Below are 12,256 nucleotides of genomic sequence, written 5' to 3'. Positions count from 1 at the left end.
TTCTAAACTTTCCAGCAGCACATTCTCATTTCTTTCTGTTCTATTACTTTATTATGTGAAATTGACTTCTAGTATTTCTTTCAAAGAAATGGTAAATAACTGCCACATAAAATTCTACGAACTTCAGCAGTAAGAGTAATCAATACTTAACTGATTTTGATTATTGAGTAATACTGATTATATTATTGATTACAGTAGTAGTAACAATGATTACTGAGAAAAAAAAAAAAAAATTACAAATGTAGGCTATAGAGTAGTAAAGTCGTTCTTACTGCCAGAGGGCTTTAAATCACCATTTTTTCTTCAGTATTTCAAACACATTCTGACATAATTTTCATTCAAATAATCCATCTGTCATGTAATTTTACAATATTCTAGTATATTTAGGGCTTTATCCACAGAAAACTATGATCTTCTAGATTTACCTAGAGCAAATGAGTTACAAAAAATCAAAAAGTCACAGTAATGAAAATAAAGATCAAAATTCTTGCAAAGGAGAAACAGAGGAGACCATCAAGGGAACAATATGTTGGCCATCCTCTCACATAAAACAAGTTGGCGTGCAGAACACAAGATGCATCTTACTGCTGAGTAATTTCTATTTCAGTAGGAGCAGCTTGAAAACCGGGACAGGATTATTCAGTGACAGCACAGTCTGCAAAGCTGGTGTTTCACTGACTTTGGTACTCTTGATGGTAACATAGTTAGAAGTCTGCTGTCATCTCTCTTTTACTTTCTACTTTCAGCTGACAATCTTTCTCTAAAGAGAGTTGTGGGTTTGTTGTTTTTTTGGGTTTTTTTTCTAAATATCTTAATTCACTTGATATACTCCTCATTTACCTTCACAGGAGCTTACCTGATTTCCCTCAGCGGGGTGACAGAAGGAACTGCACACACTCTAAGTTCAGTATCCCCTCCTTACCTAATTGTGCAGGGCAGTTTAGGACCCACAAAAATATAAGCATGATTATCCCAGCTTGACTTTTCTGACTGGAGTCAGTTTTTCGTCATGTTTCCAGGCAAGATGAAACATCATATCATACCTACTCCTAAATGGACTACACAAGGAAAACTGTTTCTATAAGGACTGTAGCTGTGCTTCCTACCTTTTTCTCCATACAGCCTCACATGTGCACCTCAGCTGGACTCTCTAGTATGTAAAAGCAGTATGTAGAAGTCATGTAAAACAAGCTGTGATAAAAGAAGAAATACAAGAGCAGGATTTACAAACAGAAGAGCTGAAGAGGGATACATAATGGGGTGACATACCATGATTTGAGAAAAAAGCAGGTACAATTGCTTAGGAAAAGATGAGATAACCTGTTTCGGGTATATCATTGTAGAAGAAGATCCCTTCCAGACAGAAAAAAGAGGTTAACGTAAGCTTCAGGAATTACCAACCTCTCTTTCTGCTGGAGAAAAGCAAACCTCAGCAGCAAGCCAGACTGTTTTGTGATTTACAGTTATCCATATTTCTGATCACTATTTCATAACTGTAAAGTATTTCAGATGGTTTGTATTCAGCAATATATATCAAATTACTCTAGTCCTACTAAAGACAAAGTGAAGTTATGTCCATCTATATAGTCAAAGTTGTTTATGAAAACCTGCAAATATATTTTATCTGATTGTATCTGTGTGACAAAATTCTAAACATACTTCAGCAACATGGTGATTATAAAAAAGCCTATGTTTGACCTGCATTTAGACTTGTGTAATAAGTAGTTGTCTGACATATGACCAAAGCTCTCAGGTAAAAATAATTTGCATGTCCCAGACAGAACTGTCTAAAAGTGGGCATGTCCACAACCCTGTAAGAAAAGTGGGACCAGATCAGTCTGAAGTGAACGAATCTGTGTACACCATGTAATCTTCTTTCTTACATTTTGAAATTCAGCATCTTCAGAAGCCTATTTTGCTCAGTCTGCCGCCTTCATCTCACAGAATGGTATAAAGGAAGACAAGAGGAAAATGTTGCTTCAATCTCTCCAAGTTTTCCTATTTCCAAACGAATTCACCCAGTTCTTCCAAAAATGCATCTAAAGCTCACACTTGGTTGCAAGGGTTTTTGTGCTTTGTCCATTATCAGTTCTCAAAAGGTAATCCAAGTGGAGGGGGGAAAAAAAAAAAAAAAAAGGAAAAAAAAAGAACAAGGGAACAAGGTAGGATTCCTGCTTCAGTGTTGACTGCAGCTCCAGACATTAATACAATTTGTTTCCAGAAGTGCTGAGCTCAGTGACCTTTTGCTTAGGGGTGAGGACAGAGCTCCTTCCCCAGACAAGCATCAATAAGGCTAAGGGTTTTCCAGTTTGTCTCCTGTATCCTAGGCTAATACTTCTGACAGAAATGGGAGAGTAGGGCTAATTAAGTCAGCAAGACTGCATTAATCTAATGTTTCCTAATTGCCATTTGAACAATCCATGCCTGGCAGTTGAAACTCCACTCAAGGTGCAAGAAATAAAGGGAATTAAATAAAAAGCATTTATTCCATGCACCTGGTATTCTCGCATGTATTGCAGGCATTGTATTAAATGTTAGAACACAAAGGTGGTAAGGACCAGCAGGGGCTCTTACTTCAAAGTAACATGCACTGATTCTGTTCATTATCAATATTTTAAAATCAAATTCCCCACAGGCTTAGATATCTTACCAGAGGTTTCATCATTTGGATACAGACCCCCCAATATTTTAATGCTATTGAATACACAAAAATAAGGTTATCTATCATTATAGTTTTGCATTATTCCATTTGTTTCCTGAGTTGTAGAAGATTTCCGATTCTGGAATTAGTGGTATAGAATGCCATTACTTTTCAAGAAAGCCAGTATCTATAATATAAAGATCCAAGTTTTAATTAAATTTGACTGTATTTAAATTTAAAAAAAAAAAAAAACAACAAAAAACAAACTTAAGTCCACTGCATTGAATAGAAATTGTGATTCCAGCAAGGTACAAAATCACCAATAAATCAAAAATTTTGGACAATATAATATCTTTATCAAAGGTAAAGACATGGACCCCTACTTTGTATACCAAAAAGGCATAGTTAAAAAGTATACATTTGAGATTTTTTTTAATTTTGTTTGAATAAGTTTCATGTATTCAGCAGTATGGTAAATGTAGCTACTGATACACTTTTACAGAATGTAAAATTAAGTAATCTGCTTATCATGTGCAAGAAGATGAAAGGTGTGATAGAATTCAAAATAGAGGGATGTACAAATTGAGGGAGACTTTGTTTTCTTCCTCCAAATGGTTTTATTTTTGTGTTTTTACTTCTGCTTTTCTTTTTGGAAAAAAAAAAAAAAAAAATGAAACCAATCCTTGTATGAAATTCATTTTTAAAGCCTGTATAGCAAACAAGCACATCTAGAATGGACAGAATGGAATAGTTAGTTGCTATAATGTAGGGATGAAAACACTGTTCTCTGTCTTATTTTTTGTTCTTAACATTTTTTGTAGTTTCTTATCTATTATTGTTGTTAACAGTTGAACCTATCTTGAAGTTTGTTGGGATTGTAACCCTACTACTAATGAATCCCAGTTCTATAGATTCTCCTGTTTCAAAATGAATATGTGGACTGAGTGTCTCTAAGATAACTAAAAAGCAAATTTACACCCAAAGAAAGGGTTTGATAAATAAAAAAAAAAAAAAAAAAAAAAGCATCTCACAATCTGAGGAAATTCCAGAATAAAGAGCACCCTTGTGCGTATATGAAAATATTGACAATACACAAAAATTTAAAAATATTAGAATTTACAGCTACCTGGTATTCTGAACAATCTTAGAATAATTTAGAAAATTACTGGATATAAGACAATTCACCAAAAAGGGGAGACTAAATCCATCTCAACCTAGCAAATGTCTTATCTTGATTTTCCAGGAGACAACATCCTGAACCAGGAAAAAAATGACTGTGTATCCCTACTGTGCTTCATAAATTACTGGTTTTAAAGGAAAGAAAAACCAAAACCAAAACACATTAAATGTAAAAGTGGATTTCTTTATTGTTTTCTTCTGAGATCATATTTCACAGAATCCTGTGTTAACAATGTCTCATTTACTATTTTGAAATGGTGGAGTCTGCTAAGTATCTTGGTTCTTAATTGTTTACTCAGTCCCATTTGTATTAATAATCAATAGATTATGGAAAACAATCATAAATTATAAAGTCCAGCCCAAAATTGTCCCTGTTTTTATGGTACGAATTCTTCAGGTGGATGATAGGAGTTAAAAAAACAAATAAACAAACAAACACCAAACCAAAACCTATATTCTTGCAGGGGACGAAGCCCAAATCTTTGCATTTTGCATGTATGAAAGGGAAAGTAACATGCAGTTTCATGGTGCTTTAGCAAATGATAATCAAGCCCAGTTCCTCCAAAAAGTGGAACACCCTCTTTCCTCACCAGGAGGTGCATCCTTTGGAATCAGACCCACTGCCCAGGGTACTACAGCAAGTAGAAAGAACAAGCCACAGAAAATGTAAGGTAAGTAAACGTCTGCCAGGTGACACCGTTCTGCCTTTGAAGGTCGATTGCCCAGGGGGAGTTCCCCAAACGACACTTCAGTCTTCCCCTCTCACGCTTTCTCCCCAGCAAGAACAGCACAAACTTTATTCGTAGAAGTAATGAATGAACCTGAAGGATGCCCTGCCGAGCCATGCAAAATTAATTAGGTCGAGGACTCGGGTGGCTGCAGGGTGACTGTGACACTGACATTTTTAAGCAGACTGTCTGTAGCACCGCAGCCCTTCCGTGCCATCCCAAAGATCAGCATTATGGGACGTGTTCATCAAATCACTGAGCATAATCGCATTTCCTTTTATAACTGCCATGGCTTCTTTCCTACGTGCTCACTTGTCTGTCTTTTTCTTCTGCATTGTATTTATTGTTATTATTTTGCCTACAAGAAAGGAAAGGTTTCTGAAATACTGCCGTGTTGTGCTTTTTTTTCCTTTGCACAACAGCTCCCCCTAGTGTTCCCTCTCTTTTCCTCTATTTCCTGACGGAGGGGAAAAAATTTATATTCAATTTATACCTAGAATTTGATGAAAGGGCTTTCTTTGGACAGTCTTATGTGTTGTGAATACATGAATATCAAAGCTCAATATGACAAGAATCCTATCTAGAGACTATATTCATTCAATGAATAAGCTTTATCGACAGTAACAAACAATTACAATGTGATTTAAAAGACAAATGTATTACTTAAACTGACTTCCCTTAAAGAGATTCTTCGGGGGCTTTTCAATGTTTCAAAGAAATATATGTGATATTTTGGTAGAGACTGATTTACTGGTAATTTATTTATTTGTCTTGTTCCACTAACAGCCATTACTGAGTATGCAAATACCTAAACAGACTAAATTTTGCTTGACCAGATTGGTTCATAGATACATGAGAAGACTAGGAATAGCAAAGTGTTGGATTAAGAAAAGAAAACAACAACAACAAAAAACAAACAAATAAACAAACAACAACAACAACAAAAACACTTAAAACACACACACACACCTTGAACAAACTCCAGGCACAAACATACCAATTACTGGGACTATTAAGTAATGACAATCAAACAACAAAACAACACAGGCTATACAGGTATGGGAAAATGAATTTGGAAGACTTGTGAGAGATAGGAAGAAAGACAAAACAGCAGGTATAAGAGGCAAAATGTTAGAGAATGTATGATCAATCAGATCAATAGACATTAAAAGCAAGGAGGTCACTGCCTTTACCCAGGTCAGTCTCTTGCACCATGTACACCCTGGATCTGAAGGAGATGGATTTCTTTGGTAAAGATCTTTAAAGTTCATTGGATCTAAAGGATCAAGTTTTACGTTCGTTTCAATCAATTTAATCTTTTTTACATTTACTTTTCAAGTGTGTTATCAGAAAAAAAAAAAAAAAAGTCTTAGGAAGAGTTTCTCAAACTTAAAATAATCTTAAAAAATGTAAAAAGCACATTATATTCACTAGAACAATGTTTATGAATTATGGCCAAAATGTCTTACTTTTTTTTTGGCTACTTTTAGGAAATGTTGGGGAAATTTTAACTACTAGATAAAAAGAAACCTAATGACTAATGCATTTTAATAAGATAACTTGTTTTAATTGTGGAAAATAAAAGCTTATTATTAAATCAAGATCTCTACAAGTTCCTCAATTGCCAGTCAAAGCAACTAGTTCTTTTTACAAACTCCCATCACCATATATGCTGACATTTTGGGTCATGTCAATGTTGTTAGATCTTGCTATGTCAGTATGACATTTTAACATCACCCTGAAGAAAAATGCATGTGAGTCTTCAGAGACAGCTACATGAGAGCCTTTGAAATTAAATTTCTGGCCATCATCCATCTGTAAACATAACTGCCTCCCAAAGATGCGAAGTCCCCAAAAAATGCTGTTTAAATATATACATACACACACACATATCTCAGGACAGTCATTTTAGGGTAACTACAACTGTAAACTAAAATGCAAAAACAAACAAAAAAAAAAGGCCTTGAAATGCCGGGAATTTGTGTATTTAGAGGATATGAAGTTAATGAGAAAATTCCCTGATGGTGGACACCATCAGGTTTTTGAGATCGGGTAGCACCCTGTCTTCTGGAACCGAAGTCTTCGGTGAGCGACTTGCTGGTCCTTCTATGCGTTGAAACAATACAAAAAAGGCAAGTTGACTACATTCAAAGATACATCTGCTCTAATGCAGAGGAGGGAAATGCAACTCACTATTTTTGAGAGAAGGAATCTCACTGCAATAAGGGGCACATCTGGGGTTTTTCAGTGCTCTTCAGAGCTACAACGTTGCCAGATCTGTTGACCTGTGGATGACGTGGTACTGTGACACCATGCAGTATTGGCAGGGCAAGTGGGTGACCTCCTGCACCTGGGACAAGCCTTAACAAAGAATTTGATTGTTTCTTCCATCTCTCCAAGCTCTGAGTAAGGAATATACCCCACAGTCAGAGTTTATATTGACTAAAAGTTTAAATTTAGATCTCAGTCAAATCTACAGAAAAGATACAGATATTTGTAGCCATATTAGAGAGGTATATATAAACCTATGTTAGTTGTATTTTAGCAGTGAACTGAAAAAAAAAATAAAAATCCTCTATATATTCTGTTCTCTGCAGGGCTTCCCAGATGATATTTCTCCTTCAGACAGGTTTCAGTTCTCACTAGGGACAAGAACACTTCCCAGTTCCTGTTTACATCTTTAGGTTTCTCACCTGCTTAGCTGCATGCTGCAAATATGACTTTAGCTTGCACATTTTAATTACACAGGAAGCCAGTTCCCTCAGCACTTCATATTGCATCTGTCAGGCTGTGTGGTAAAAGGCTGATCCCCACACAGCATGATGGGGGGAAGACCCAGGGGCACAGGACTCTATGTGGCCAGCTGTATATATTTATATATATATATGCACATGCATATTAATCATTTGCGTATGCAGATGTGCCTGCTGGAGATACATGCTCAGCCTCAGTGCTGGCTGGACCTGGGGACATGGGGCCACAGCTGCCTCCCCTCTGCCAGACTACTGGCTTCAGCAGCCCCATGTCAGTATTTTATATTTTGCATTTTCAAAGCATTAACAGAGAAATCACATTCCTATTAGGGAGGGTTTCTTATTTTATGGAGTCTTCAAATATCCACCAGCTTTCTTTTCCTGAGCAGATTTTGTTTGTATTCCTTTTCCACAGATCTGCCTCAGCCTTTTCAGTATGTACTTTAATACTAAGCTTAGCTGTGTGAGTGAAATAAAAATGGCTAACTTTGCACTTACTTTGTGAAGAGATCTATCTTCTTTTATTTTCTCTCATATTGGGATAGAAAAATCATTTTACGTCAGTATATGAAAATGAGACATAGGAAAATAAGATCCAAGATGTCTGAGTAGGTTAACAAGTAAGACCATTCATTTCTTCATGCAGTGCTTAATCTACTAGACAGCAATTAATCCTGCAGTAAAAAAGAAAAAAAAAGTTACCTATGTTGGAGTTTAACAAAAAACAGACTGTGTTGTTTGGGGTTTTTTTAATGAATTATACTTTTTTACTGAGTTGCAGTGAATTTTGCATAATCTTTTTATGAATCTGCATTTTCTGCAGTGGGAAAAAGTTTGTTGAATTTACAACCAGCTGGAGCCAGAATAAATGCTGATATGTGTCTCAGACCACCTAAGTAAACCAACATAAACAACACTTTTGCTTGCAGCGCCGCATTTGGAAGTGTTCTGGCCATAACAATGTTGTGCAAGGTACTGCAAGAAGGATTTGTAAAAAAGTTTGTGGACAATACCAAGATTCAAGAGAGCCTGACGACTATACAGAGTTTGCTAGTGTTTCAGAGCAATTGTTTAGGCACAAATTGATTAATACCTTTCACCACACACAGCTTCTCATGAAACCAGTAATCATGAAGTAACACTCACTGAAATGTGTTTTCAATATGATTTTGGACCTCCCTAAACTGAGTCTTGTCCCCATGAGTTCTGTTCTGGTAATACTGGAGGTTTCTGTGACACCATGAGCAACTGTTGGTGGGGTGTTTACAGTGACTAACATCAGGCAGAGGTCTCAGGCTGTGTCTGCAACAGCAGCTAGGGCAGCATAGCAGGAACTGATCTGGTGTGTGAAAGTGTTGGCTCCCAGCATCTCTACCACCCTGCAGTTTGGAGGCTTTGCTTCAGAGCATTTCTAGTGTGCTTCTGTAGACTGAATACCTCCTGGCAGCTGGACCACTCCTGGATCACATCTTTTGGGATAGTCTCAGTTGAAGCCCTTTCCTTTCTGCAAAAGCATAGCAAGTAGGAGTGATGAGGAAATGTATTTCCAAAGCATTCTGCTGACCCAAACTACAATGCTTATGGAGACACAAGATTAAATGACCAGAATAGAGACATGAACAGGGAAAAGAAAAAAAAATACGTTAGTCTAGTTCCTTGTACCATTGGAGGAGACTACAGAATCAGTCTCCTAATTTAGGAACTTAAACCAGATGCCCAAAGGTGATGCTGTAAGTATCCTTCCTGATCTCTCTGAGGGACCTGCTGTCCAATCAGGGTGAAAATGCTTCCTTTTTTTCCCCTCTCTTTTTCTCTGTAGTCTGTTCACTTACTTGTTGGCATCATATTCTGAAGCTTCTAGGTAATACTTGTCACACATAAATGAGCCTAAAACAAAAGCAAAGTATTATCTCTCTTTCCTCTGTAGATACATTAACACTCTTATATTTGATCATGGATACCTGCATTAGCTGTCAGCTGGGAACTTTTCTATCTTCAGAAAAGCACACCACATCAGGTCTGGTTCAAATCTGATATCAACAAATCCCTGTAAACTTGCTTTTCTCTGAATGTAGAATTCTCCAAATCCCACTTCAGACAATATCCAGGATGAGCTGAATAGAGTGAGGCTTTACACAGTTGGCTCCTATTGTTGCTAATGCTGCTGCTGGTGTTATCATCAGATGGGGCTTCTGGCTGAGCAGCTCCTTATTAGCTGTGTGAGTTTAATTTTACTTGTTCCCATAGACGTCAAAGGACCAAAACTCACTTCTGGTTTTCAAACACATTATTTCATCAGGCAGCCGAGGATGGCACAGCAGTGTCCGTATTGCAACAGTTCATGCAGTTCCACACACACTCACTGCATTGTCTACTTCATAATAAAAATAATAATTCCTGTGACATTTAAATAAGAAGCTTTCTGCTGACAAGCTGCCTTGAGTATTTTCTGAAGGTGGGACTCTGTGTCCTACCCATGAGAAAGGGACTAGTGCAAGGAAATGAGTCAGATGAAGCAGTACACACCAAAAAATGGTACAAGACGCTCCTGCATGCTTCACACAGGTGCATGTTTCTCCCTTCATCTCACAGTAGGCAAGCATGCTGTGTGACTACTGGACTCAATACAAATAAGCAAAAATGATATCTGCAAAAACGATATCTACAAAAATGATCTGTAAAAGAAGGCATCATTATATGAACAGGAAGCTAATAAACAATGTGCCAGTGAAAATGCATCAGAATAAACGTCATTAACACTAAGCTTTGTGTAACCAGTATTTTTGGGGATGTTTTTTGAATTGTTTCTAGATGCCTATCAACAGTGTCAGAATTAGGATATGTATACAAGAAAAACATGATGTCAGAATGATTTCACAGTAATTTCATGTATTTTAAGAGTAAAAATAACTGTAACTCTCATAACCTAAGAATTAAGAAAAAGCAAGGGAAGCTGTCTAGTACCTCATATAAATGTTTTGCTCCACCTAGAGAAATTAAACAGCAGCTGTATCAAGACAAATATCAGACAGATGTCTCTAGGATCTTCCTGAACTCTAACCTGCTGTTAAGTTTGGCACACCCAATAAAACTGAGGCATGACCAATGTGCAGCTATTTACCCTGAGAGAGTTATAAGAGACATAGCTGATTAATATAATTGTCTCATACCTCATTAGGCAGCTAACTCTTTCTGTGCATTGAAGAATTTTTACAAAGTATGTTCTGGCACCACATCAGAGAATTACTTTCTAAATATAAAGCAGCATATAAACACAGTTAGCTTCCATTTTTATTGCTTCCCCCAAGGTCCGTTTTCAGTGTTTCTCCACACAATAAGAGGGAGTCATGGTAGTTTACCTCTGCCCCTCTAATTGCCGCTTCCTCTTCTAAACATACGAATTAACAATAGAACCAGAATAAAGAAGATGCTGTGTTTAAAATGAAAACTGATTTTTATGTCCTGAATGAAAGAGGACACACTCAGTTTCAACATAAAAAAAATATATTTATTAAATCTAAGTTTTTTAAAATAAAATTTTGAAATTTACAAATGAAGTCTCAAAACAAACTTGTAGTATGGCATTTTTCTGTCTTTGGAATGAATTATTTACAGGTTTTTGTACAGATCTGGCAGACAAGTCTTTTGGATCATGATATGGAACAAAGCCATGCATTAATATGAAAGAAAGAACTACAACAAGGATAACTTAGAGCCTTGCTGGCTTATACCACCAAAATCACTTTTATCAACTCAACCTTTCCAAAAAAGTGTTCAAGTTAGATTTTGCTGAGAAAATTAAGATCACTGACGTCAATGATTTTTTCTGTAATTTGGCACTTAGTTTGCAATAGATGAAGTTGGGTAATCAGTGGATCTTGTCTAAAATAAGCTGCCATACACTTGAAATATGTCTTGAACTTATATTTTTTAAATTTAGAATAGTTAGGGATTTTCATAATCTGTACTGTTTTAAAGCTTTTTGTTCAAATTTAGCTGAATACTGAGCATCAAAAAATCAGTTCCTTTTGTACAGATGCAAACATCTTTTGCTGAATTTGCATAATGAGGTTTATTATTTCTGCATACTTTTCTTGGAAGCTTTTCTTGCCAGTGAAAGAAAATACCTACAAAATGTGAGAAAAAGCTTCATATTGTATAGACCGGACCTGAGTTATCCCACATTCTAGCTAAGTTTATATTTGCATGTGCAGTTATGAGTTGCTACATAAAGGGATTTCAGCTTTGATATTCAGATAAGTAAATCCTCTGTTGTTTTAAATTCAAGGAGATTTCAGTGAAATTCTGAGTTTTCCTAAAGGAGAAATAAACATATTGTACATACATGCTTCTGTGCTACTGAACTTCGTAAAAAGTTTCGTGAGTAGTCATGCAAAGTTATTATTTTAATTTTTTTTTTACATCTATCTGCAGCCTTCTAAAATAGCAAACCCTAAATCTTAGCACTTCTCTGTGGGTCAGGACTCTGAACCATACTGCAACCTTTCAGTCTTGTCCATGAGTCTTCTGCAATTTCTTTTCGTTTAGTTACTGCAGACGGTCTATCCTACCACAAGGGGGCACACAGGATACCGCTTGATAAATTTAAGAACTGTAGATAATTAAAATTTCCTTTAGGCTGGTAAACTTGATTCTTAATGTTGAGTAGGTTAAAAGTAACATGGGGTTCAATTTAAAGAAAGCGGGCCACAAGTTATGATAGCCTTCCAATAGGTATCAGCTTCTTCACAGGAATATCAGAGGAAAAACCAAGAATCCAAATCTATATACTCCAGGAACGTTTCAGATTATATTTATTCAATTGCAAATAAGAAAGGCATTAGTTTGTTAGATACAATGGGCACATACTGAAACAAGACAATTTGTTTTAAATAGTAGAAAAATCCTAGAGTGGCCAAACATTGCACCAGGTTGGCCCTGGAGGTTGTAGAATC

The sequence above is a fragment of the Nesoenas mayeri genome (genome assembly GCF_963082525.1).
Source record: "Nesoenas mayeri genome assembly, chromosome: 1".
In the NCBI taxonomy this organism is placed as follows: Eukaryota; Metazoa; Chordata; class Aves; order Columbiformes; family Columbidae; genus Nesoenas; species Nesoenas mayeri.
This window is presented reverse-complemented; position numbering follows the sequence as displayed.